Here is a 27,345-nt window from a genome sequence, read left to right as displayed (position 1 = left end):
AGCTCTTTCCCTGTGGTTGCTAAGCAATGCAGCAATTTGATTACATTCTCATAAGAGAGCTAGGTCACAGAAGGAAAGCAGAGACAGTCTTTTCTTCACTTAGCCTTTTTATCCCTTTTCTCACACTTAGAAATATTCACTTTTTTTTTTTTTTTTTTACCTAACATTCTGTGTGGATCTCTATTGATCTGGATCTTTATTGAACTCTTTGATTAGCCAGCATGTTTTATGGATAGTTATGTATGTCTTTCTCTTTTTGTTCTTCTATGAGCTTTTTGATTTTAAAATATATTTATCCTCCTATAACCCAGTTTGTACTAAATTAAATCATTCATCTAACAAATGCTTGTGACGCACCTGTGAAGCATCACACCACATGATACATTTAGTGACGCCACATGAGTGTGCAAACACCCTATTCACACCCGTACGACATTACCTTTTTTACCAACCATTTCTTTGGATTTGTATGACACCTATTTTGTTTTCTTCCATCCCCCCAATCGGTGTTCCCCAGAGTCCTCCAGGTCACCCATCCTCTGCCGATTATCTTCTGCCAACCCCACCTTCCCAACTCCATGCACTCACTAATATGTATCGGTTATTTCAACTGCTCTAAAGGCAGTTTACTTCTGGACATCCCACTGCATTTCCATGCTTTAGGCTCCCACCCTCCTACACCTGGGCTTTCGCAGCTTTCCAGTTCCTAGTCCTACTCTTTAAAAATCCATTCCCAAATTGTAACAAGTATGGTTTTATTTTCAAAATGCAAATATGTTTTCTTACTCCCTTTTGCAAACTTTTCCATGGCTTCCTAATCACTCTCAGAATAAAGTACAGATTCCTAATATAACCTAAAAGTCTGTGTGCAATTTGGCCCCACCCCCGCTCTTATGACACTTTTAAATTTGCTTCAGTTTCTCAAACCAAACACGATCACTCCCTTCCCACTCCTTTGTACATGTCTTCTTCCTGGAGGAAAAGAACAAACAGCACCTCTGCCCACAGCATCCCCGCCTTTGACTGGTATCCTCCAGCTAGGTTTGGATACACATTGCTCTTGGTGCATCCAGAGTTAGCCACCAGCTCCATCCCACACCAGGTCGGGCTGAAGTCCGCCCCTGTATGCTACTGTGTCATCTGTAGTTCTCTCGTGGCACTTTCACACTGGACTGAAATTGTGTCTTCACGTTCGTGTTTGCTCCAGGAGGGATGGGACCACACCTGTCTTTCTTGCTTCTCAAAGTATTATTGTTCAGTACTTAACTAAATACCTATCACAATATCTGATACATAGTAGGCACTTAAAAAATATTTGTTGGCTGAATAAATAGATAAATGAATAGTTCAAAGTACAATTGAAATGATTGATTTGGGCCTATACAGCATCAAATTTTGATCCCTGATTTAAGAGGCCAACTGCTAATATCCTTAAATTTTAAAATAATATTAGAAAAAGAAACTAAAAGCTCACATTAAAGATATGACCTTTATAACTCAGGAACTAAATCAATATAATACATAGCCTTTGTGAAGGTTTAAGTTCTTAATGTAAAGAAACCATGGAGACATTTGTTTTTCGATTTGCTAGAACTGAACGATAAAGTTGAATTTTTCGTTGTTACTTTATAATATTTTTAAAATTCGAAATATTCTGGTCATCCCTCAGGTTAAATATTTGTGAGTCATAATGCCATGTGAAATAATGCAAAACGGTTTACATCTGTAAGTAACTCAGACAGGCTGGTAGGCTCTAGAAATATCCACATGAAAAGATTGCCAATGGCACATTTCTTGAGAAAGATAAACAAATATTTTAACATGAATCAGGGTGTACTCTTCAGTGCTAATCTCCATTCATCACATTTTTTTTTTAACATGGCTTTTCAGCTGTCTTCTTAAAGTCACTTGCATGCTGAAATTAATTTATTCTATTGGTGACAGATTTTCTTACCAATTCAAGGACCGGTTCTTCCAGTACATGTCTATTTTGTGTTGTGTCACAACATATTCAGAATCTCCAAGGCAGGGTAAATTGACATCTTTACGTATATTTATTATTTTCTTTTTTGACATAATGCAAAAAAATGCTCCAGAATTGTTACTATTTTTAGTGTTTTCTCATTAAGAGAATATAACCTGTTCAACTGTACATTGCCATGGTTGTTAGTGTCGTCATTGAAAATTAGATTAGGCTGATTTTGTTTTTAAATTATTAACATAGAGTCAAGTTTTTGTCTTTACTTGAAGCTTCTGAATTTATAAATTTTAGTTGTGGTTTTTCCATAAGTTGCATCAATTCTGAGAAATAACTCTTCAGAAGAGAAAACATGCTTGTCTTTTAAATTCCCCTTTTTTGTTGTCAATTTCCTGCTTATTGATTTTTAAAGAAAAATTTTAATATACTAACTATATATGAAACCCTCTAATGATGAGAGTTTTATTTCGGTCTATTGGGTGTTTCCAAACCTATTCAATAGATAATGTCTGGAAATACAGTTGTTCTAATTGAAAGTCAAAACTATTTTTAAGGAATTCTAATATATTCAAATATCACTGTAATATTTTATTTTATTTTTTATTACTCTAATGTTGCTTCCAGTCCCCTTTGTGTGGTCAAAATATCAGAAGCTTCTTAAGCAAGAGTTCTTGTATTATTTTTTAGAAGTGAGCTTTCCGCATTGATTAGCAGCTTCCTTGAGCTATTGTTTATCATGAAATAATTATGCTATCCCTATATAAACATGCCAAAAATGTATTAAGCCCACAGAAAGCCCTAAATGAAAGGCATTTTTTCACACCTCTGAAAACATGTTTCATTACTTTGATGTGTTTGATGTTCTCTAAAATTTTGAGCAAGAAGCCCTACCAATGTGTTTTCCAAAAACACAGGGATGTTTGTTTATTCATTTACTTTTGTTGTTGTTGTTAATTACAGTTTCAGCCCTTTAAAAATATCTCACTTACACCTAAGTTGAAAGATCGTTGTCAATCATTCCTGACTTATAGCAAAACATTCCTAACATAAGGTTTGACTAAATTTTAATTCGTATTATAAAATAAAGTAACATTTAATTCACTGAGATCTTTTAGTAGCAGACTGTTATCTTCTGTGATTGGTTTCTAAACAAGAGACCAAGAAATCGTGTTGGATTCTCAGGTTGATTAAATAAGACACATGACAGAACAGAGAAACACATAGTGGGTGCCCAGCAACAGATGGCTTCCTTCCTTCTCCTTCCAGTGGCTTGTGGAACCTCAGGAGAGAATGAGCTGAGACCACCAACTTTAACTGAGAATGTAGATCTGCATACATATTCTTTGCTTCTTTCAGAAGGGAGTTTTCAATAAAACGGTGAAAGATAAAGTAATATGCTGTTAGATCAGTTGCAAACTGGGAGAAGTGTTAATAAACCACACAAATTTGCACTGGCAAACAATAATTTTAATTTTTTCTCTAGGTAACATTTGATTTTTCAAATTCTTTGCCTAGGAATAGAAATAATACTATTAATAACTTAAAATGAACATTATGTCATCTGGCAATGTTCTCTACTGAAATAGCATTATTTTTAGAATGGTTATGTGTTTTATGTCCATTTTCAGTGGCTTTCAATACATTGAGTAAATACCCTTCATAATCATACTCATATTATACAACTGATTAAAATTCAAAATAAAATTGTTATGTTTAATGGCATTCTGTCGGGGGTAGGAGCACTGCTGATAATAGTCTTATTAATTATGAAGAAATATTTGAGTATAGTAGATGCAAGAATTAACTTGGATTGACTAACCAACTTTTTAAAAATGTCTTATGATTAAAGACATTATCAGTTCTCTTACAGTGAATACACTGTGTGTGTCCATTGCCTTATTGGTGGTAATGCAGCCTCTGTAATTGAATCTATTAAAAAGTTTTTCAGATTTCACAAAAGGAAGCATAATATAAATGAAAATGTCACAGTGTCACCTAGAAAATGACCCTTTGGTCTATTTCATGAAACAATTGCTAATTTAAGGTAGTCTGCATAGTATTTCATCCAAATTAGTAGAATTAATTGAGTTGTTCAAGTGCACATTTTAGTGCTGACCTTTGTCGGAATTGCAGCTAACCCTTCACAACTTCATTTCAATACTAATTTTGTGGAAATGTGCAAGAAAGCAATTGAATTTGAGTTTTCTAATTAAATAAGCCGTATTTAATTTAGTTCATTTTAGATTTTTAAAAGGGCGTATTCTAGCCATAAAATTTATAACTTCTTTAAAATCATTAACTTCTCTTGCCCTCTGAACAACTTATTTACATTAGAGCTAAAGGAAAAATTTTCAAGGATCAAGGGACCTCTGGGCTGCTGGGAAACACTTGTCAACGTGAAGGAATAGTCTGATTTCCAAGTCACTCTTCTGAAATTTCAAGTATAGTAAACAGTAAGCCTATGTGAAGGGTTCAATTATAAAGCAGATCTGAAAGAAATAAAATAATGAAGCTTCATTTATGTATGATTGTGACACAGTTTCTTCCTTCATAATATTAATATATTTTGGAGGGTAGGAAATAAATCAAACGATGTCCATACTTTGCTTGAACTATAAATCATCTTTAAATTTTTATAATTTTATGATATCAAAAGGAACCTCCACTATACAAATACAAAAATCTAACAAGCAAAGCAAAACTGAGTAGGATATTTACACAGAAAGTACTCGGAGCGCAGAGGAAAGTGCAGCCAGCGTCAATGTAGTGCACTGAGTGCACAACTAGAAGTCCAAACATCTGGTTTCCAGGGCTGACAAATCACATCAATATTCTGCGACTACATTTTTTCTTTTTTTCCTCTAAAACGTGGATATTACAAAAATGATCCCCTCCCAGGCAACTTTCCTCTTAACTCTCACAGCACTAAGATTCTAATATCTAAATGATGATTGGCCCAATTCAAAATAACCAGAAAATTTTCAGGTCCTCCAGCTAATTTCAGGTGATGTTAACAAAAAATACATCACCTAGTTTAATGAGTGTTACAGATATAGCCATATAACCTCAAAATTAATCTTTAGAGTTAACTTTTGTGTTATTCAAAGTCTATCTACTTAATACCCAAAATATTGCTCCTACCTGTTCACTCATTTTAATTTTGAGTGCTTTATTGGTTCAGTGCTCTCTTTAACAGCTTTTTAAAAAAGAATTCCCAAAAATAAAGCAATAAAACTTGTTAACCCATTATGAAGTACTAACACACTAGAATTTACATGTAGTGAATCATGGAAAGTACACAAAGTAAATAGCTTCTGGTGGCTGTAGGAATGGATTAAAATATGTACGTGGTACAGTTTAGGAAAGGCAAGCTTCAGTGATACATAAAAAAGATGGAGGCTTTGTGGTTTGGGGGTTATTTAAACGGATTTATAATTTTTAAAATTCAAATAAATATTTTTGAGACACCTGTTACAGCAAAATACAATACCAGGTGCAACAAACTGAAAGATATATTTGACATTGTCTGTCTTCTTGTATGATTACTAATGCCCTAATTGTCGTGGATTCAATATTCCAAAAGCAATAAACAGAATAAGGGAAATTTGATACTTCTGCTTAGAAGCAGTATTTGAAACCTTTGAAAAGCTGAACAGTGAGACTTATAAGAATTGTATGTGCACAGCAGATCCATTCATGTTTTTATGATAATGAGAATTAAGTGACTTCTGATTCCCTTGTGTGCAAATCAATTTTAATGTGTGACATATTAGTTATCTCTGTATTAGTGAAAGAATGATAGTAATTCTCCTTCTAAAATATGAACTGAAAATGTGCCAACGGGTAAAATTTAGAATTGAGGAATACGGATTCAAATAAGAGGAGCATTTGTAAGGGCTTTAGATGGGATAAAATGGGAATCAACTTTAATCAGTGATCTCATTTTGTCTTCAAAACAACCCTCTCAGTGACTAAATTATGTCTGTATTATGGGGCTACGGAGAATCAGAGGCTTCCAGTTAGCAGCGGAAGGGGAATTTAGCACATATCAGGAAGCTCAGATGACGTTTTTACCACACTGTTTTGTAGACCATCCAGTAAGTGAGATGACTCCCTTTTTACAGGGATGTGCGTTGGATTAGGAAGCCTTTCTAGTGCTGACTAGCACAGATCCGGCCATACTTGTCTTGTGGGAGAGCTCCTGGTACATCTGTGGCTCCAGCTTGCCCTCTAAATCTGTGGTTCCACACTATAAAAATTATACAACCCTTACAATGTTACTGAATATTGATCACACATTAAATATTTAGAAAATGCAATTTCTAAAACAAATAGGAAATAGGATGGAAATTCTAACTTTTTCCTTCCTACAACTCAATGGCCCTTCTCTTGTGCACATGCTACATTTTAAAGAATGCTGCTCTGCCCAACAGTCTAGATCAGTTAAGTTCGCTGGTCCTGTTCTGTGAGTATCCTAGAGGCCCCTGTCGTTTTTCTTTAAAGCCAGTAATGCGCCCAGCCAGTGTGGCTCAGTGGTAGAGTGTTGATCCATGTGCCAAGAGGTCGCCGGTTTGATTTCTGGTCAGGGCACATGCCCAGGTTATGGGCCCGATCCCCAGTAGGGGGCATGTGGGAGGCAGCCAATCAATGTTCTCTCTCATCAATGTTTCTCTCTCTCTCTCTCCCTCTCCCTTCCTCTCTAAAATAAATAAAGAAAAAAAAAAGCCAGCAATGCTGTGATGAGTTGGTCGTCCAATTTTCATTTCATGATTACGATATTTCTTCATTTATGAAGTCTTTGCTAGCTAATGTCAACATAAAATAAATGTATTTATAGCAAGTTTTGCATTTATTTTCTCTTTCACTATTAAAATAGCATTTCTGGCCTGGCTGGTGTGGCTCAGTGGTTGAGTGTTGACCCATGCACCAAGAGATCATTAGTGCGATTCCCAGTCAGGACACAGGCCCAGGTTGTGGGCCTGATCCCCAGAGGGGGGCATGCAGGACACAGCCAATCAACTTTCTCTCTCAACGATGTTTCTATCTCTCTCCCTCTCCCTTTCTTCCCCTAAAATCAATAAAGAAAAAAAAATTTTTTTAAATCATTTCTGTAGGAAAACATGCCTCCATGAAGTGAATTTTAAATCTCTAATGACTTCATTTTATGCTGCTATTCAGTTCACTGGTATAGTATGTCTCTTGGTAAGTGTAGGCCCACTTAGCCATGCCTGTTTCTGTATTAACATCTGGTTAGAATCTTCTCTGAGATCCTCTAAGATGTGCCTAGGGACATATCTGCATGCAGCTTCCAGTTAATCACTTTCTGGAATTAGTGTATATTGTAGAGAAAAATAGATATCAGTTTCCTTGGGTAGGACAGACCGTGGCCTCGGTATCAAGACCGACCAGAGTTTTCCCTTCTTCACTCATGGTATAGGCTCCTTGCCCAAGTCTGTCAGGGCATCTGATGCTGCCCTCTCCATTTACCCTCCCTCCCTTCCTGTGAGTCTGGTGAGTTTCTGGCCATGCTTCTCTTGTGCCCTCTTCTCATCTGATCCCTCCTGAGTCTGTGCTTTTTGACTTACTCACTTTTGGCCTTGCATTCCAGCTCCAGCCTGCCCTCTGAAAGTTAACTGCCTGTTTATCATCAACTCTCTTTCACTTCTGTGGGAGTTTCAGCCCGGCCCAGGCTCTCAGAAGCCCTGCGATGCCACCTTGGCTACCTGCTTCTCAGCACACCTGTGCCAGCTTGCTACCATAGATGAACCAAATCTGACCTCTCTTGGTTCCTGGTCCCAACACTCACAGTTTCAGATGCTCGTTATTTCTTCTACCAGAATTCAGTCCTCCTGTCTTCAGATCCGGAGTTTCCAAAGGCCTTCTCTTCCTCAATCTGAGTATAAAATTACCATAACATATCACTCTTTCATTCTTAAATTGAAGGACTCTAAAACAAATTAAGTTTCTGTTCTTCTCAAAATATCAATGTATTACTATTTCCCAAAGTGTGTCCTGAAAGAATAGTTCTTCCATAAAGTTCCTCCCCCCCAAAACAAAAAAAAAAAACTAAACAATCCAATATTTTGTGCTGAAATCTATTTAGTCAAGTCTGTGTCCTCCTCTCTGGTCCTACTGATTCGGATGCATATTAACATAGGATTCCTCAGTATCCTATATGAAAAGGGTTTGTTTTATTTAACGATTTTCAAACTTATTTGACCACAGAGTTCTTTTTAAAAATAACTATCTTAACCTCCCAAGAAACCACTTCAGAATATTCTGTGTTAATTAAATTATATTTCTATAGCACTTTTTTGTTCTCAAAGGGCTTTTCTGATCATTTTCACTGTACTCTCGTAAAAACCTGGGTACATAGACTTATTTGTATAAAGTATTCTTCCAAAAACATTTTTAAAATTTTACAAAGGTCAAATATCTAGTTTCTCTATTTTTCATTAAGTGCCATTTTCTATGGCTCTCTGCTCCTGATATCATGTAGAATGAATCTAACCTTAGCAGTCTTTTTTTTTTTAATCAAAATTTTTATGATATTTTTAGTACAGCAAAATATATGCAAAATACGTGTACTTGGAAATAGTTTTTCAGTTCACTGCTTTCTCTATTTTTGTGATAGACCTACTCAATATCACAAACAATTTCATCAATTCTATGTCTATATCTGCACAAGCCAAGCATATAAAATTGCCTAAATGAGTTCAAGGTTTTGTTTTCATTTCATCTTCAGTAAGAATGTTGCACATAAGCTAAAGTTAGCCCAGATGTAGCTGAAGAATAGTCAAACCATGTCATGAATAAAATGGGCTCCATACATTGAATACTGTGGAAGGGAAGTATGATGTGAAGTTTGCCTGTTAAGAACTAGTTCTATGAGCTAAAGAGCTTAGCTAGAGATGTTTACAATAGTACACAAACATTTATTCATCACTCAAGTAATAAAAAAAGTTCTCATTTGTTGAAAAGTACTCTTGATAATTCTTTAAAACTGGTTCCCTCTCATTTAAATGACAGAGGGTCATCATTGAAACTTACATCTTCAATAAATAAATCCTAAAGATTTTTGTCCTGCAAATGGTTATTCACTTTTATGCTACTAAAAAAAAATATATAAAAGGCATTTTATCTGAGGTTATCCATATAAGAAAGAGAAAAAAACAGGAGATATTTGCCTATAGTCATTATTAATTAACATCTATTTATATGATATTTTGTTCTGTGGATTTAAATAAAAAATAGAATAAAATTTTATAGATTACCAAAATTCAATAATTATCATTGCGGAAATTTTTGTGTATGATTCTTATTACATTTTATATGCAACATAATAGCAAAACCAAAATCAAAGGTAATGGAATAACTATATTCCAGTTGAACTCTGAGTCACCTTCTCTGCTCTCTCCCAACATCGCACCACTTATTATCAACCTTTTTCTTTCATGACAAGCACTGTAGAGTTTTAATCCCCAAAACTATAGGATTTGATGGCCCTTCATGAGTACCACAGGACCCATCTGCCATAAGGCATATGCCTGATGATGTGGGAGGAGCAGTATATACAAGAAAATGAATCTAAGAGTGCTTCAGAATGTAGGACTAACTGTATACATATGTATGTTTCTACAGCTGCCTCAAAACTCTGTAATGGGAAAGAGGAGAAATTCTAAAAACAAAGTAGCTTTAAAGCCCTCTGTGGGAAAAGGCACACCACCAGCTGTGTCCCTTCTGGCATGTGGGTGTCTAATCAGAATCCGCTGGCTGAAAATGCAGATTCCCCAATCCCACCCTCATAGATGTGTGCAGATTTTGGATAGTTCTCCTGGGATTCTTGTACAAGGTAGAGTTTGGCAGAAAAGGAATTGCTAATTTATGGTTTGACTAACAAACATATTTATTTAGAGGCGACCAATTTAATGGAACTAGCTTATATATGTCAAATTGAAATGATTTGAGTGTGAATCTGCAGTTTAGGAATAGAGTGTCAGGATACTTCATATTAAAGGAATATAATGTGTGCAGAGTTCAATAACTGAGGTTTATATGTGATCTTTTATTAAATGAATGAATCCAATAACAAATCTTTAACAAATCTTAATTTTGTAAGCAACAAGGTACATTAAAGATACACATGCAGAACCAGGTTTCAATTCGAGAAGGAGGATCCGTGTCTCCAGTGTTCTGTGGCTGGGAACCATGCTGTGAATACAGGTATATAGAGCATAAAGCTCTAGTTTACAGAATATGTATCAAGGATTTTTGTTAATTTGTCTTTTGATATGTGTAGAACAGCAACAGACATTCCTAACAGTCACCATAAGACACAATCAGTTTCTGAAGTATCATTTGAAGAGAATAAACTATGTTCAGTAAAGATGGAATATTACGTTTACTATTTTTGTCTGATGAAGAGGCCTTGTTTAAAGTAGGTGCTGGATACATGTTGAATGTTTGTTAAATGATATTTTCAAAGATTATCAATGTAGGTGCAGTTTATAGAGAAATTTTAAATTAACTTATATTTGATAAGAAACTATTTCAAAACTATTAGAATGATAGATTCTATAATAAAACTCTCTGGGTTTAAACTCCTTTCTGCCACTAATTAGTTGACTATGAACAAACCACTTTACCTGTAAGCGTCTCAATATTCTTATTTTCTAAATAGGACTAATAGTGTTTATCTAATAGAGTTTTGTTAAGGATTAAATAAATTAACATAAGTAAAATGCTTAAAAAATATTACTAAAATATTGTTAGTTACTATTATTTTATTAATCCAAATTACTCAGTAACCAGTGAAACTATATATAGCATTCTTTTATTTAAATTAGGCAGATAAAAATACAGAGTGTTTAGTTAATAATTTGGGACAAATGATGATTTTTTTTTAGTATCAAGGTGGCCCAAATATTACAGAGATCATACTTACAAAAAATGTTGTTTATCTGAAGTTAATATTTCACTGGGCATCCTGTGTTTTCTTTTGTTAGATCTAGCAACCCTGTTTTCACTTTGTTTCACTCACTATTTTTGACCTGGAATCTCTAATGGAACTAAGTTATGATGCTGATATGGTAATGATTTATTCAGTAGATAATGGTTTGAATATGGTGTTCATCTGTAATTGTTTTGCACTATACCTATATTCCAGATGAAAAGATATTGGAAAGCCAATGGTTTCCCAACTCTCAGACAAATATGCTTAAATTGACGTCCTCTTCAATATTTTTAATTCCTGTTTTGTTCTGGGGATAATAAGCTAATCTTCCTTCTGGCTCATCTGTGCATAGAGAATTCTGGAGATAAGATGAACCCTTTGGGAGCTGAGTGATAAACTGTGAAAGTCAGTCTCTTTTAATTTATAGGATCTCATTATAATATTTTCCATCATGGGAATGAGGTGAAGTTGCCAGAAATGTCCCTTAGTGACTCTTAATGACGTTTGGGATATTGTGTCTACAGTTTGTAGAAATTGCCACTAGATGGCATTTAAGATACTCAAACATTTGGGGCTCAGTAAATTCAAATTATAATAAGACACCCACTGTCGAGGATCTGAATTCAAATCTTGATTCCCCTCATGGACTAGTTGTATAACATTGAGATTGGCATTTTGCTCATGAACATCAGTTTCTTCATCTTGGAAATGTAGTAAATGCCCACTTCACAGGCCTGTTCGAAGATTGCATATGATCATGTATCAAAACAGTTTTCCAGGTACCTGGAATAGGGTAAGGGACCCATGTGAGTTTACATCCCTGCCTCTTCTTCAGCATTAAAACACAAACTTTAGAGATTAGAGTACTAGACCCAATTTTGATCTCACATCCTATGACTGTATTATATTTAATCAAAAGACAAAGATAAGACTACTTTGTGTTTCTAGCTTTGAAACACACTATTTTATACATTTCAAAAGTTACCTAGACTCCTGAATTTTTTCAGAATGATTCTATTTAACTATCTGAAAAATGCTATAAACCTCTTCCCTACCTGCCCCTGTTTGATATTATCCAGTGTTTTATCAACCCAGCTTTCCTTCTTCAGGACTGCCCCTCCCTTTGGGGAGCTATCCCAGTCTAACCAGCTATTTGTAATAGGAGCTGCCAACATAATCGTGCATTCACTTTCCACAGCTAAGTTCTTCAGGGGAGAGTCTACAACTTCCTTGTAACAGGGAAGCATCTTGTTGGAATCGTCATGGTAAAGGCAGCGGCAGAGGTAGGAGACATACTTTTAAGCCTACATTTGGAGAGCAAATACACTGTAATTTATGACAAAATGATTATTTAGAGAGACTTTGTAGAGAGCTGAAGGAGAAACCAAAAATTCCTGGCCGCCTTGAAGCCACCATCTCATTGGAGCCACAACCCAGGTATAAAATCAGGAGAAAGGCTGGGTGTGCATTGGCCCTGACCGGCTGCACGGGGCGATCTACTCCCAGAGCATAAGGTACAGAAGAGAATCCCAACACGCCTGCTGTTATTTGAGCTTACTATTCATATTAACGGACATTTTTTTTTTTCTGTCTGCCAGGCCATACTAACCAACAAGAGGTGGAGGATGCCAAATATTTAAGAAAAATTAATAGTAAAACATGTTAAGTTTTATAAAAGTGTATCCACTGATTGGGGGGTTTTGTTCATTTGTTTGTGCCTGGAGATTTATAGGAACACAGTAAAAGAAAACAACATTCTGCCTATTATTCAGGTCTTGGGAAAAAATGCAAGTAGAAAATATAACACTTGAAAAATTCTAACTATAAATAATATCATGAATTAAAATGCTAATGGGGTTTAAATATAGAAAGTATAGAATCTCTTTAAGAAGTTTTATTCTTCAAGTTATTTTTTAATATACTAAAATGCATTTATATGGAGCATAAATATATTCATTTCCAAGGTAGGTTTTTTAATGGCTCAAATAAATGTGAAACATATTAGAGAAATCTATCTTACTTCTTAGTATTTCCTTTGTAATTTTGAAAAGTTTACCTACTTTTCAATATCTGCAAAGTAGACTAGAAGAAAGAGTTATTTTCTAGTAAAAGTCAAATAAATCAGGCTTATTATTTTTCTGCTACAACCAAATACATAAAGAATCACAACGAATATTGGGAAATGAGCAATAGCATTAAACTGGCCAATTAATGCTAATTAGAAGACAGCTCTATCTATGACCTTCAAGTTTCAGTCATGTTGTAATATTATGATATTAATGTGTCAAGTATGTGAAACATACACATGTCACTGTGTTAAATTATAGTTTGTGTATTAGATGGGCATTTAATCACAGTATTTTAGAATACAAAGTACCGAATCTAGTCCATGAACATAGGATGCACTGTGTGTTTTGAAGAGATGAAGTATGGAAGATTATGTTACTGTTTAAAAGAGTTGCTGCTGCTACTCCCCACAGTTCTCCTTTCTGAAGGAGGATAAACTTCACCCACTGACTTCACACTTTGCCATGTGACCTGGCTTGGCCAATGAATGTGAGTCAAGTGATGCATCTCTTCTGAGTGGAAGATTTTGGAAAGACAAAAAATGAATAGTGATCCTGCTTTACATTATAAAACTAGGCACAGAAGCATGTCACTGTCATGTAAATTCATCTGACAGCTTCAATGGTCTCCTGAAGCCAAAGGAAGTCAACCAGCAAATTCTTTCAATGTCTGGAAACCAGAGGGTAGAGAATGTACAAAATAATAATAGTATTTATTAATTTATAGGCTGTTCTAAACTTAATATTATATAATGCTGGCATAGCAATCAGCAAAATGCCTTGTTCACAGTGAATCTTCATTAAATAATTAATGACAAAGAGAATGACAATGCCGGTAATTATAGAGATACTACTTCGCACCACACCCAAAAGGACATTTTTGTCAAGGAAGTGGAATTAATAAGAACTGGGTGAGAAAGCAAATATTTTATATCATTAACAATACAATGGCACAGAATTAGTTGACCTGGCAAAGAATACCTCAACAGAGGTTGCAGACCAGTAGCCATGGGCTGGATTCAAACTCAGGCCAGACTTTTTCAGACAACACAGGGTGATTTTTAAAATTTTTAATTCGAATGACCTAAGTGAGGCATATGTGCTCTCATTTACCTCACTTCACTACTCCCTTGTACCTTTGTAATCCAAAACTGTTATTTGGTATGTTGCCTCTAGGCCTGTGAAGACATTTTGTTTGCTCAAGATGACCCAAAGTGTTTGTATTTTAGTTCATTTTGAAATAAGAACCTCAAGGAAGTAGTCCCCCAGCTTTAGTTTAATTTTGAGATGTGACTTACAGGAAACAAAGCTCTTTAATTCATAATTTGCTTCTGTCATTCTGTCCTATTTCAAAACACAGGGCAGAGAGACTGGGGGAGGTGCCAAACAGCTGAAGAGCCGACGCTGGGGGCTGGGGAATGGGGTTGCTACAGAGCCTTGCTCAGCTATGGAATGATAAACTAAACTTAAAGATCAGGCAAAGATTGTGATGACAATACACACACACACACACACACACACTAGCTCAGGTACTAGCAGAGAATGGGCCCCGTGACTAGAACAGCATTGGTGGCAGTTTTGTAGTCTGAGTCTAGTGAGAGTAAATGTTCATTAGGACAGTTGTATTCTGAACAGGACTTCCCCTGTGGAACCACAGTTCAGGGAGCAGAACTGATTCCAGGCTCAAGAGTGACTGATATCCAAGCTTAGGAGAGCTAGCCTGGCATGGGAGCTGACATGTGCGGACACAACGGGAGCCCAGTGAGGAGAAACAAGGGAACATCAAAGACCAGGAACCAGAGTGAGCTTGGGCCCTGCGTGCCCACAGGGTGCGCGTGTGCAGAAAAAGGCCCCTCCTCTGAGTAGACAGGTGATTCCAGGGCCCTGAGCGAGCAGAGCCCAGGAGCTTTCAGCCGGCTCACCCTTTCAGCTGAGTGCGCTGTGCAGGGCACACACTGCGTCCTGCGGCGACCTGTGGATGATGGGAAGGGAATCCTCCTGGTTAGTTTGATTAGTTAGATTTAATCTAGTTTTCATTGAGATGGGATTCAGCCGGGGGAGCAGCGGAAGAGAGGGTCATGTAAGTTTGTCTAAGCCGAACTTCTCTGTGAAAGACCTTAGTGTTACACTGAAAAGCAGAGACGGAAAATCAGAACGAGGAAAAAGCAGTTTAGTGTAAGTGAAGAATCTGTTAGCTATCAAGCAGCTTTAAATAAGAACTGTTTTCACACAGAACTCAGCTGTAACTATTTTGCAATTGCATTTTACTAAAATTCAACTTCTTTGGTGGCTTTTAGAATCACCCAATTAGGACCCCGTGAAATCCCTACCTGTCTAAGATTTGTTGGCCTGGGCAACTAGGTATCTGATGTCAAAGAAATGTGTTAAAATGAGGTGTTTAGAAAGGCTAACTTTAAAATGTGCAAAGAAATAGAGTTTTTGTTTGTCTGTGATACTAATTTATGATAAATCCCTGTGCAGATTATCAGCTGTTTCTACAGACTGGTTTCCTTATTATTAAAGTAGATGGGATGTCATCACACAAATGCAGACATAAATGCCTGCTGGGTGTCCAGAGAATGTATGGTGCCTGTAGCTGTGCCTTAAGATCCCAGCTGATCCAGACAGAACCCTGAATGACCCTCGCTAGTGAGAAGCACGGTTGCAGTTGCACTGAATCTGCACACACCTACACCAGAGCCGCAGGCCGTGTTCCCGCTGCCATCCCCGGGAGGGTCTGGGCTGGGGGGTGTTTTACTTTGCCATCCAGAACCTCCAGTTCAGGTTACTCAGGAGGGAATGGAACAAATGGCGACCATTGGTTCTCATTTCAGGAATCTTTATCATGCTTTATTCTATGAGATTTTCAAACAAAATGTGCACATTGTTACAGTTTACTCAGGATCTCCCACCGGTTCAGCAGATATCCAGGTCCACACTCTAGGGATTCAGGGGAAAGAAGAAAGGCAGGTTCCTGCTCTTATGAAGTTTATAGTTCATAACAACAGAGCCAGAAGCAAGACATAAAAGAAAAGAAAGATGAGTATTCTAGGAAAATAGAAGAGTCCGTTAGAACGTATAGTAGAGATCTGATATAGGACATCCTGTGAAAGTGATATTTGAGCAGAGACTTAGAATATGAGGAGGAGCTAGTTGTGTCTGCATAAAGGAGTAGGGAGGTGGAGTAAAGAGAATGTCTCAGAAAGAACAGCATGTGCAGTCCTTGAGATAAAAAAAAAAAGTATGGCATATCTGAGAAATGAAAAAAACTTAAGTTCCTGACATGTGATTGAAACTTTAGGTACATTAATATATTCTCAGCATAAAATTTGAAACAAAATGATAGTATAATAGTAAGATGCAATTTGGGATAAGATGCAATTTGGGATGTTTAATGGAATAGTTATACCAAGGAATGATCCTATCCTAAGAAGTATTCACATAAATATTTATAATGAATTAAATTCTAGGGGATCATCATCATTTGAATACATAACTGGTTTTATTTCTTAATTCTCTAGCCAAAAAAAGTTGAAAACATGTTTAATATTAAAACAAAAGTTTCTATAATAAGAGCTACAAAGAAGGAAAATGAGAAAGCTGAATTAATCAGTAGGACTTTTGCTGAGATTTACTCATTAGACCAACACATGAGGGTGAACTTTGCTCCCTGTTGCCCTTAAAGTTTCTTCAGGTCTAGCATAAAAAGCTTTATTTATACAGCTGCTCAAATGAATTATTTTTACCTATAGCTAATATGAATGAGAATTCTCACATGTGATTCAGTTTAATCATTGCTAAGGTCACATTGATTTGAGAAATTTATTCTAATTTCTTAAGCTTAATTTAAGAAAAATCACTATGGTCTAATAGTCTATGATAAAAAAAGTAATGTCACAAAAAAATAAAAATTAAATTGCTATAACATCTGCTTCCGAAAGCTCAAGTAGTGAGAAGGGTCATTCATTCAGACCTACCAGATTTACAAAATGGACCCGGTACTAGTGGCGTGGCCAATCCAACGGAAGCTGGAAAAGGCTTTGTCTTCTGAGGATTTATGGATGGGTGAGGAGATAAAATACCAGAATAGATTCTAGTGACTGTGGTTAAATTCTAGCTCTGATTATTACTATCTTTGCTAGTAGTACAAATGAATTCACCATCCCAGGGCTTCTCATCATCAAAACGATGCCAAACTTAAACCCAAGGGATTTTGTGAGAGTTAAATGAGGGGACATCTATGGAAGTTGTTACCATACTGCTTGGTACATATGCAATTATTTTTCCTATGTGGATACAGTAGGCAAAATTATATCAAAGGCCATTTAGGTAGGTTGAAGGTACATTTGCTATTTTTAGTGTCCACCATGTAGAGTTGCTCATGATGTGGTGATAGTGATCATGACGATAGCAAAGGAGGCCTAGCCAATGGTCTGATACAATTTCTCTCCATTACTTCTAGAAGGACCTGATCAGCAATTCCCACTAAAATGTGGGAAAAAAAAATTTTAAACACTGGGGACAGCATATCTTTTGATCTTTGAGAAAAACCAAAGCTTATTTTATTATTTTTTTTATTCAAAAATGAGAAATGAGAAATAAGTGCTATTCTTTTCTCAATTAGATTGCATCTAATTTTGTTGCTGCATCTGTGTTTGTGTTTGTGTTTAATAGCAAGCCTAATGATGCACCTGCAATATGCGGCTTTTCTAATTTTAGTAAAATTGATTCATTTAGAAAATACATAACCAATTACTCTTGTAAAATTAGTAAATTTAAACACCGAAGCCTTTTTAACTATCTGTCAAATTTCTGGTCTTCTGCTTGAATGCAGTAGCTACACTCGGCTATTGTGTCTAACAGGACAGCCTGGGATCTTTCCAGGAAGTTCGGAATCTCGTCCCGCGTTCTGCTGGGTTACATTGGATATCAGGCAGCTGGTGGCTTCTTCCCTCCCTGAAGAGCTTCCCCGAAAGATAGAGCATGGAGGGAGAGAGGGAGCTTTTGTTCTTGTGTCAGAAAGATAGCTGTGGTGATTAAGATAAGAGAGCAGACCCTTTTTTCTGGCTACTATGTTAAAATGTAGTTCCAGTACAACTCAGATCACTAAGTTAGCATGTCCGGTGGAGAACACAATGGCTCAGAGTTAGCTGCTGGTTCACAGGAAAGTCTACCAGAACTCTAGATATACCAGATTCTTTGTGATTTTCCCCAAACCTTAATCTCCTTGGTGCTACATGGCAACTGGTTAATATTTTAATATATTTGAATTATATCAATCTTGTAGGTTACTGTAGATCAATTTTAAAATAATAAAGAAGAAAAAACACTTTTAAGAAACTATGGAGAAGATAAAAAAAAACAAATAAGCTACTAATTCTTATTGGTCAAGTGATTAGATTTTTCATCAAAAATAGGTTTAGTCAGGAAACAATCAAGTTGAAATGAATCACCAAACTAACAAGGAACAAACCATAGTAAAGGAAATGTAGGTGTTAGGAGTTCTCTCTCCAGAGAAGCATCCTAAACCAGAATAAGGGATCAGAGAAGCAAATTATGTCAAAAGAGCCTGAGGGTAAAATCCTGACGAATCCATGATGGGTACACATGCTGGACTGATATCCTACAAGACCTAAAAATATGACCTTTGGGACCAAAGCTGAGCGCTCTGAGGCTCTACTGCGTCTGGCGGTTTGACTTTCCCCAGGCAGTACGCTTGAGGCCAGACCCTGCTAAATGTTCACTTAGCCCACCTGAGGGTTGTTGCATGCTGCATTTAAACATCTTCTCAACCATTCGCCTAGTTTTCTTAGAACACACTTCAAAATATTTTTTTTGGACAAGAGAAATATAACTGCCTATATTTGTCAGCAAACAGTGCCATATATATTTTATATAGTGTATAAATGTATATATGTAATATATGTATGTAGTAAAGTGTAGGGCATTTTAAAATTCCCATTAATAATCACTAGGTCACAAAGCAGCAGTGGTCAAAGGTCACTTCAACATAGTTTGTTTGTTTTTTGTTTTTTGTTTTCTGTTTCTGGGAATTTTCCTGGCTACTTCACGAGTACATGAAAATACAAGCTTTCTTTTCAAGTTATTATTGGCATTAGTAAAATTTTTTACATCTGCATAAGCTGTGCAGCTCAGAAACTTCAAGAAACTATTTCAAAAACCCTGACTGAAAACTCTTCAGTTTTAAAAATGGAATGTGTAGAATCAAATTCCTCTTATATTTTGCTCAATATTCCTGTTCCCTAATGTAAGACTGAATTCTCCTTTTTTCCCTATAAGAATATATTTTTCATGTAGAATTCTCAAGTTAATCAAAAGTACAATTGTCAAATAAGCTATATTAGTTCTATTTTTAAGTAATTTTTATTTTAAAATGAGTACAACATTAAACTTAGTAAATAATTTTTGTATTTAATGGTTTGAATTTTTAATGAAATGCCATATAGATAAGTTGTAAAAGCCAAGCATATTTTAAAGGTTATGCCAGTGAATTACAAGAATTGCCTTTCTAATTATGTTCAATATGGAACAGAATGTTAATTGATCTTCTCGAAGTGATCCTCTTAAAGGTATTTGGTTTAATTAAACGGTAGTTGTATTTAATCCATTTCAGATAAAACTTTACTTTTAATTAAATAGGGAAGCCATTTAGCAGCCTTACATGAATTCTTTTCTTTCATAAGAAAAAGAAAACACTGATTTCTCCATATGTAAAGAACAGGTCTGCTTTTCAAATATTACTTTGCACTTCTGTCTATTATGTTTCGGGGGCATGTTAACAGACTACAATGAGATTTTATGCTAATAAGTCCAGCAAACCTGAAATTGTAACTAAAATTCCTCTGTAACATTTTAAGTTTTTGAAAATACTTTTGTGTCATCCTTAGTCAGAGCTTTTCTGGTAATAAGAAATGAATAAGTAGAATTACCAACTAAATCGCAACTCCAAAATAGTTCCCAGACTTGCCTTAAAATGCAGTTTGCTAAAATAAAAATTGTTAGTTAAGTTGTCTTCTTTAATTTAGCAAAATTTTTTCATGCAAAAGCAGTCCATCAAAAGTTGACTAGGGTTGGTAAACACACAATACAATATACAAATGATGTATTGTAGAATTGCATACCTGGTTTTATTAACCAATGTCACCCCAATAAATTTAATAAAAAAATAAACAAAAAGAAACTTGACAATAGTGTATCAAACAGCTATTTTATATAAAACAAATAACTTTTTAAAATTACTGTTGTGGGCTGAATTATGTTCCCCAGATTCATACATTGGAATTCTAACCTCCGGTACTTTAGAATGTGACTGTATGTGGAGATAGGGTATCTAAAGAGATAATTGAAGCGAAAAGAGGCCACATGTGAAACCCCTGATCAAATATGATTGGTGTCCTTGTAAGGCAAGGAGATTAGAACACAGACATAAACAAAAGAAGACTTTGAAGATACAGAGTACAGTTGGCCATCTGCTGACATCTTGATTTCACTTAGAGTCTCTAGAACTATGAAAAAATATAAATGTTTGTTGTTTATGCCAACTAGTCCATGGTACTTTGGCATATTCTAGAAAACTAAAATAACTACTGACTCTAGTTGGTCTGTAACAGGAGTTCATTGGAGTGACAGACCTGAGGGAAGTAGAGCAATCGCTGGTGCTGTGTAGAAGCTCAAGGAAGGCAGAGTCAGGGGTCGGGAGGTGCAGGCTGTCACAGCCCATAGCCCTGGCTGCTCCTCAGGGGTTAGGTCTCCTCTGATTCTGCTGCTCCAGAATCCAGTGTTTCTTTATGGATATACCCTGGAGAGGACAGAAAACGCTTCATAGTTTATGGTAAAACCAAATCCTGGAAGCTGAAAATCACAAGTGTAACAATCTATTAGGTGCATCAAGATACATGTTTAGTATTCTTTAAACCTTTCTATATTAATACATAAATACAGACCTAAGAATAAATAAAAAGCTAGTGTGTGTGCTCTTGTGTTATTTATCCCAGCTATATCTTGGAAAATCGCTTTGCTTATTAGATATTTTTTTTATTTTTATCCTCACCCGAGGACATTTTTGCATTTATCTTCAGATAGAGGAGGGCGGGGGGGAGAGAGAGAGAAACATCGACGTGAGAGAGACACATCCATCGACTGGTTGCCATCCACAAGACCACAACCAGGGTCGGGGACAAACTGCAACCTAGGTATGTGCCCTTAGTGGGAACGGAACCCGGCACTCTCTGGTCCATGGGCCAGTGCTCTAACCGCTGAGCAAAACCGGCCAGGGCTGCTTAGTAGATATTTTTAGAACAACTCCTGATGCTTCTATTCCTTATGAAAAGCCGTTTAACCTTATCTTTGATATTTATGAAGTAGAGATTACAAGAGTGAAAGCAAAAAAAAGAAAAGTTGATAAATGGTTTGAACTTTCAAAGACATGTAATTAGTATTTTAAAGAAAATTATTACTTACATTTAGATATGCAAATATGTGTGTAATTATAAAGTATGTCACATAAGATTTTTAAAATACTTAAACAAAAAAGAAAACACTAACTTTATACCATCAACTGTTTCTCCACTGCATACATTTTTTTCTAATAATTGCAATATAGATTTAGAAAGGAACTTTAAGATCATCTAAATCAAAAATCAGACTTGATAAGCCAGACCTGATGTTTGGAATCCCTTCACTATAGCCTTTATAGACATATGATCATTGAGCCTGTTCCTATATAATTCCGGTTACAGAGAATTCCATCCCTGGATTAGTAAATCCATTGCTGGATTATCCAAATTATTAAATTTTCTTTTCTTAAAAAAAAAAAAAAAAATTCTGATTTTTTTTGCCACTTTCTAACTATTACATTTTAAAGAGTATGATAACTCTAGCAAATGCATTTGTCTTTCTCTGTGTGCAGTCTTTATAGCTCTTTTGAAAAAAGATTTCCATAAATTAACACAATGCTCCATAAGTGTTCTAATGAGTGTGGAACGAGATGGGTAGAGTAGCCTGGGAGGGTGTCCATGCCTTTGAGTTTGTAGACTTTAATTAATACAGCCTAGCACTGGAGAAGGTTTTCTTAGTGTTGTTCTTTTAGCATTATCACATTGTTGGAGTATGCTACATTTTTTACAAGAAAGAGATGAAAGATGTTATCGCATGTTGTTAGTATACCACAACATAAAATCTTAAGATTTTTTTTTCCTCTTCCAACTAACTGCAGGAGACCAAAGTAACTCTCAAGGTAATACCTGTGATTAAGATCACCTTAGACTTAGGAAAGTTGAATACTTCCTTTTGATAAAAGCATTAAACTAGGTTTTTATTTATATAAATATATAAATCTATGTTCACAATGTCAAAGCAGGTGGACATTATTTACTCAAATTAAAAATATATGTAACCCATATTACATATATATATTTAAAGACAATGTAAATATATATTTATATGTGTAACTGTATGTGCACAGACATATATATATATGTGTGTGTGTGTGTACAAGATTATCGGAAACCTCTGGAAATGTTTTTTTAAGTTAAAAAATGTTCCAGCCTCCCATCAAGATGGTGGTGTAGGTAAATGTGGCACTTGCATCCTCCCACAACCATGTAAAAAGTGAAACTAAACTGCAGAATAACCATCATTGTGGACTGCCTGAAATCTGGCTGAATGGAAGTCCTACAACTAACAACTTACGGAAGAAGCCACATTGAGACTGGCAGGGGGGTAGGGAGTGGAAGGGCTGGTCCCGCACCCATGTTTGGCAAATAATCAGAAGGGCTATCGTGGCTGTGGAGGTCCCCCTAAGGAGCGAGGGGTTTCAGCCCCACACCAGGCCCCCAGCCCAGGGTTCCAGTGCCAGGAAAAGATGCCCCAATAATATCTGGCTGTAAAACTAACAGGGATTGTGGCTGAGTGAGATGGAGGCTCTCAAGTCCCAGGAGTTTCTCTTAAAAGGCCCTCACACTGACTTACTTGGACTCACTCCCTCTGAGCTTCAGTGCTGAGGCGGCCTGGAAAGGCACCAGGGACACACAGGGGGGAACTGAATTGTCTGGCATCAGGGCAAGAACTCAGGAGGCAGCTTTCTACCAGACAGAAGTGCTGGCAGAGGCCATTGTTCCTTCTCTGAGAACTTCCCGACAGAACTGGCAGGCAGGCACCAGCCTCCACCAACCCAGCCAAGGCTGTTCGCTCCACCTGGCGATTTCCTGAGACGCTGCTCCACCAAACTTGTGGGGACACCCAAGCTGTTTCCAGTGGCTTTTCCATGTAGAAATAGCCTGTCTTGGCTCATGCTTCAGACTTTTCTAAAATCTTCAAACAAGCAGCATCTGGCCTCAGAGTGCCCCATATCTCCTGCTAAGTGGCCCAGGCCCAGCACTCACAGCAGCCCATCTTGGTTCACAGTTTGGCCTCATCTGGGCACCTTCAAACCCAGCAAAAGTAGCAGCCATCTGCAAAACACTTTATAGTTCATGACCAGTAGCCCCAGGCAGAACACAGACAGCAGCTGACCTTGGCCTGCATCTCCTGGGAAGCCCCAGAGCCAGCGCACCTGGTAGAGAGTTTCAGACCACATTGAAGCACCATCCAACCACGTCCACAATGAACACCATAAGGTGAAGGAATTAAAAAGTACAAATCGATAGTTACAAAATAGTCATGGGGATGTAAATTACAGCATAGGGAATATAATCAATAATACTGTATTCTAATAACTATGCATAGTGTCAGATAGGTAAAAGATTTATCAGATTGATCACTTAAGTTTTAGAATGTCCAATCACTGGGGTGTTCATGCACTAATATATCATATGTCAATTGCAATTGAAAAAATAAAAATTATTAAAACTTTTTAAAGTTTCTAATAAATCATTCACTTTATATATTTTTATCTATTATATTTGCCTAACTGTGCTCTCCTATATTAGGTGTTTTATGTAGCAGAATTACAAAGTATTGAATAAAACTATAAATTCATAATATATACCAAAAGAATAAGCTACACACATGTATATTCTTTACAGTGCCCTTGGTTTTTTGTTGTTGTTTATTTTTTATGTTTTTCTTTTTCTTTGTTTTTCCACTAAGGTAGATGCCACAAGACACATTATATACCTTGCAAAATCTCTTCTTTCTAAATCAGCCACCCTCGCTTTCACTAAACATTACATTGGGGATTTGACGGCAGGTGCATGGCTCCATGAAGTTTCTCTTCTTTATAGGGTGTGCTCTTGATGTCTTAAGTATTGTTTACCACATATTCTTGTGCAAAGAAGCAGTGTGATGAGAAGTGGAAGCCATTTTACACAACCTTCAACTGTTTCCCTGCCCCATCCCATAAACACTTTCTTCATCCTGCAAAATAGTGTACTTTTTTTATAGCTACTGAGATTAAGATGAACTCCCTAGTATCATTTATCTTCCATTTTATTTCCTCTACCTCAAAGCAGCTGTGATTACCTCAGCCCTAGATGCACATTAAAATCACCTGGGGGCTTCAAAGAATTCCCATGCCAGTTCCCTGTCCAGATGTATTCGATCAGAATCTCGTGCCTTGGTATTGTTCATTTTATGGAAGTTCCCTGGCTCGTGCTGATGTACAGACAATGTTGGAAATCACTAAGGGCCACAAATTCATCTCAGCTACAAGAATTCTCCTGTTCTTCCTTCTATCAAGAACTAACTTTATCCAGGCTTACCTTCATTAAGTATTCTTGTTGTTGTTTTTTTTAATCAAAGATCCTTTATTGTGTATTGCTGTGTAATCCTGTGATTACACACCCTCCTACCCCAAATGATGTTTCAGTTATGTGCTTCAATACTACAGGTAGAGTCCCTCACTTCTTCCTACTCATTGTCTGTAAAAAAAGATTAGGTCTTTCCTAATTCTAGAAAAAAATAACTCAAATCATAATGCTATATTTATTTTCTTCCCACCATCAAAATATGAATCTCATTTCATTCACTTCCTTGACTTTTCCATCACTCCTAATTCTATTTCCTTCCAGTAGTAGCCACACATCTTGCCACTTCTCTCCCATCATTGTCATGTGGCAGGCTCAGATAGAAATGGTAGGTATTTGCATACTAATCCAAAAATAAAACCAATCTAACGTGTTCACATGGGCCATCAGGATTTCTTTAGCACATATTACCTGTGTTCGCTTGGTTCAGGACAAGTAACCAATATACTGAGAGAGTTGCTTTATGTATGACTTTATCATGACATGAGCCAAGATTTACTAAAAATAATTTCACATTTACTATTGAATTGCATTCTTCTAAATAATTAACATGAATCTTAACAGTAACTTCATTCCTCCTCATTAAGTAATTGATAATATTTAACCATATTAGGTTAAGGAAAGATCCAATCCTGGTTTTGCCCAAAATATTTTTTTTAATTTTGTCTTTTTTTTAGTGGTAATTTTCCTATGTAATATGTATTCATCGAATGTCTGTTATGTACTGTACTAAGCACTTAAATGTATAATTACACTTAATTTTCAGAATAGTCTTATAATGAAAATGTTTTGAAACTAAGGCCCAGATAAATAACTTGCTCAAGGCCTCAAGAATAGTATATAGTAGAAACAAACTTCAAATTTATATTTCTGATTCAAAATCACATTGCACTTTTCATTCATTACAACTTGCTACATTTTCAATGGCAAAAGTGAGGAATCATTGACACACTTTAAGTCGAGGAACTGCATGGTTCATTTTGCACCGTGGAATGATTGCTCTGGTAGCTGTGTGAAGGATGGAATTGGATGGAATTGGAGGTGGAAAACACTGGGGAAGACCAGTGAGGAAAACACTGTAAGGAATGTGGAAGATAAGATCCTGATTCTAGCAGAGGCAGTAGGAATAGGCTTCTGCTACAGTAAAAAAAAAAAAAAAAATGGAGGAACAAATTAAGATACAAAATTGTTAGTCTGCATGGCCAGTAGTAGATAAAGCTGATTTTTGCATTTCATGATGTAGTCACCAAGAAGGAAAATCTTAATTTGGGAAAGGACACGATTTATACAAAATATGGTGGAAGAAATACCCAGTAACTGTTAGTCTAGAGTGATTTAGAGTGATTTAAAGATCTGCAATTCAGGAGACAGCAAACTAAAAATTGAGAGTTATCACCGAATGACTTCAGAGAAGGTACATTCTCTTCAAGGCGAATATAAAGCATGAAGAGAGAAGAGTGACAAGGTGGGAGGCACCTGTGCTACGAAGCATCTTCAGGATCTAGTCTTATTTCAGTGCAGTTCCTAGTCTCCAGGTTCAGGCTCTTCTTCTTTAAAGTATCTGATGCACTGATTTCTTTTCTTTTTTTAAATCTTTTTATTTATTTATTTTTATTTAATTAATTAATTTTTGTTACAGATGTTTTTTCTCCCCCACCCCCAGACACCCTCCTCCCTATCTCCCACCACCACAACCACCAAGCATTGTTGTCTATGTCCATTGGTCATGCATACATGCCTATAAGTTCTTTGGTTTATCTTCCCCCTCCCCCCCCACCCCTGTCCTCTGAAGTTTTCACCATTACCAGTTTTTTAACCAATTCCCCCGCCTGATCCCTCTCCCTACTCTCCATCCTTTTCCAATATGTTCTTGACTACCAGATTAATTATCTCACTGAATAGATTAGTAACGCCCCATCAGAGGCTTCTCACATTTCCAAATTCACATTCCAGTGCTAGCTCATAAACATCTTACACTTAATCATAATGGACAATGCCCCAGAAAGAACTCTGGACATTTTCATCTTCACATTTAGATTATGCTGTACCCTCCAGAAGAAATACCAACTATAACATGGAAACTTCTCTTACTCCGATAGGAGCAAGTTTTTCTCCTCTGAATTCTTATGGTGTATATTTGAGGATCAGTATGTTTATTATTTCTTTCTTTAAATTAACAAATGTTTTGAACACTTGTGATGTACCATAGGTTCTTCCAGGAGAATAAATATGAAAGAGACATAAACCTTATCTTTTAGGAGAGTATACAAGGTAGGACAAAAGTAGGTTTACAGTTGTGAGCACACAAAATAAAATTTATTCATGTATTATTGATTGTTGATTATTGTATTATTTTTCATCTGAACAACTATAAATCCACTTTTGCCCCACCCTGTATTTCAATAGAGTTCTTTATTTGTGGATACTCTTATAGCAACCAACACATAATATTCTCTTTGATAATGTCTTTATATTGTACAAACATAAACTAGATTGAGCTCGAAGGAGACCAGAGCTAAAGCAAGGTGTTTTTACATGAGCCATTTTGTACCTCAATGTCAAGACCCTATTTTAAATTTAAGA

General features: G+C 36.2%; 1 protein-coding gene across 2 annotated transcripts in view; it reads left to right on the top strand.

The window, feature by feature from the left end:
* The window catches only part of EDIL3 (EGF like repeats and discoidin domains 3), a 386,777-nt gene that overhangs the window by 295,377 nt on the left and 64,055 nt on the right, over positions 1–27,345 (top strand). The window lies entirely within an intron of this gene.

The sequence above is a fragment of the Molossus molossus genome, unplaced genomic scaffold (assembly GCF_014108415.1).
Source record: "Molossus molossus isolate mMolMol1 unplaced genomic scaffold, mMolMol1.p scaffold_m16_p_3, whole genome shotgun sequence".
Taxonomy (NCBI): Eukaryota; Metazoa; Chordata; class Mammalia; order Chiroptera; family Molossidae; genus Molossus; species Molossus molossus.
Note: the sequence above shows the minus strand (reverse complement) of the source record. Positions and strands in the feature narration are given on the sequence as shown.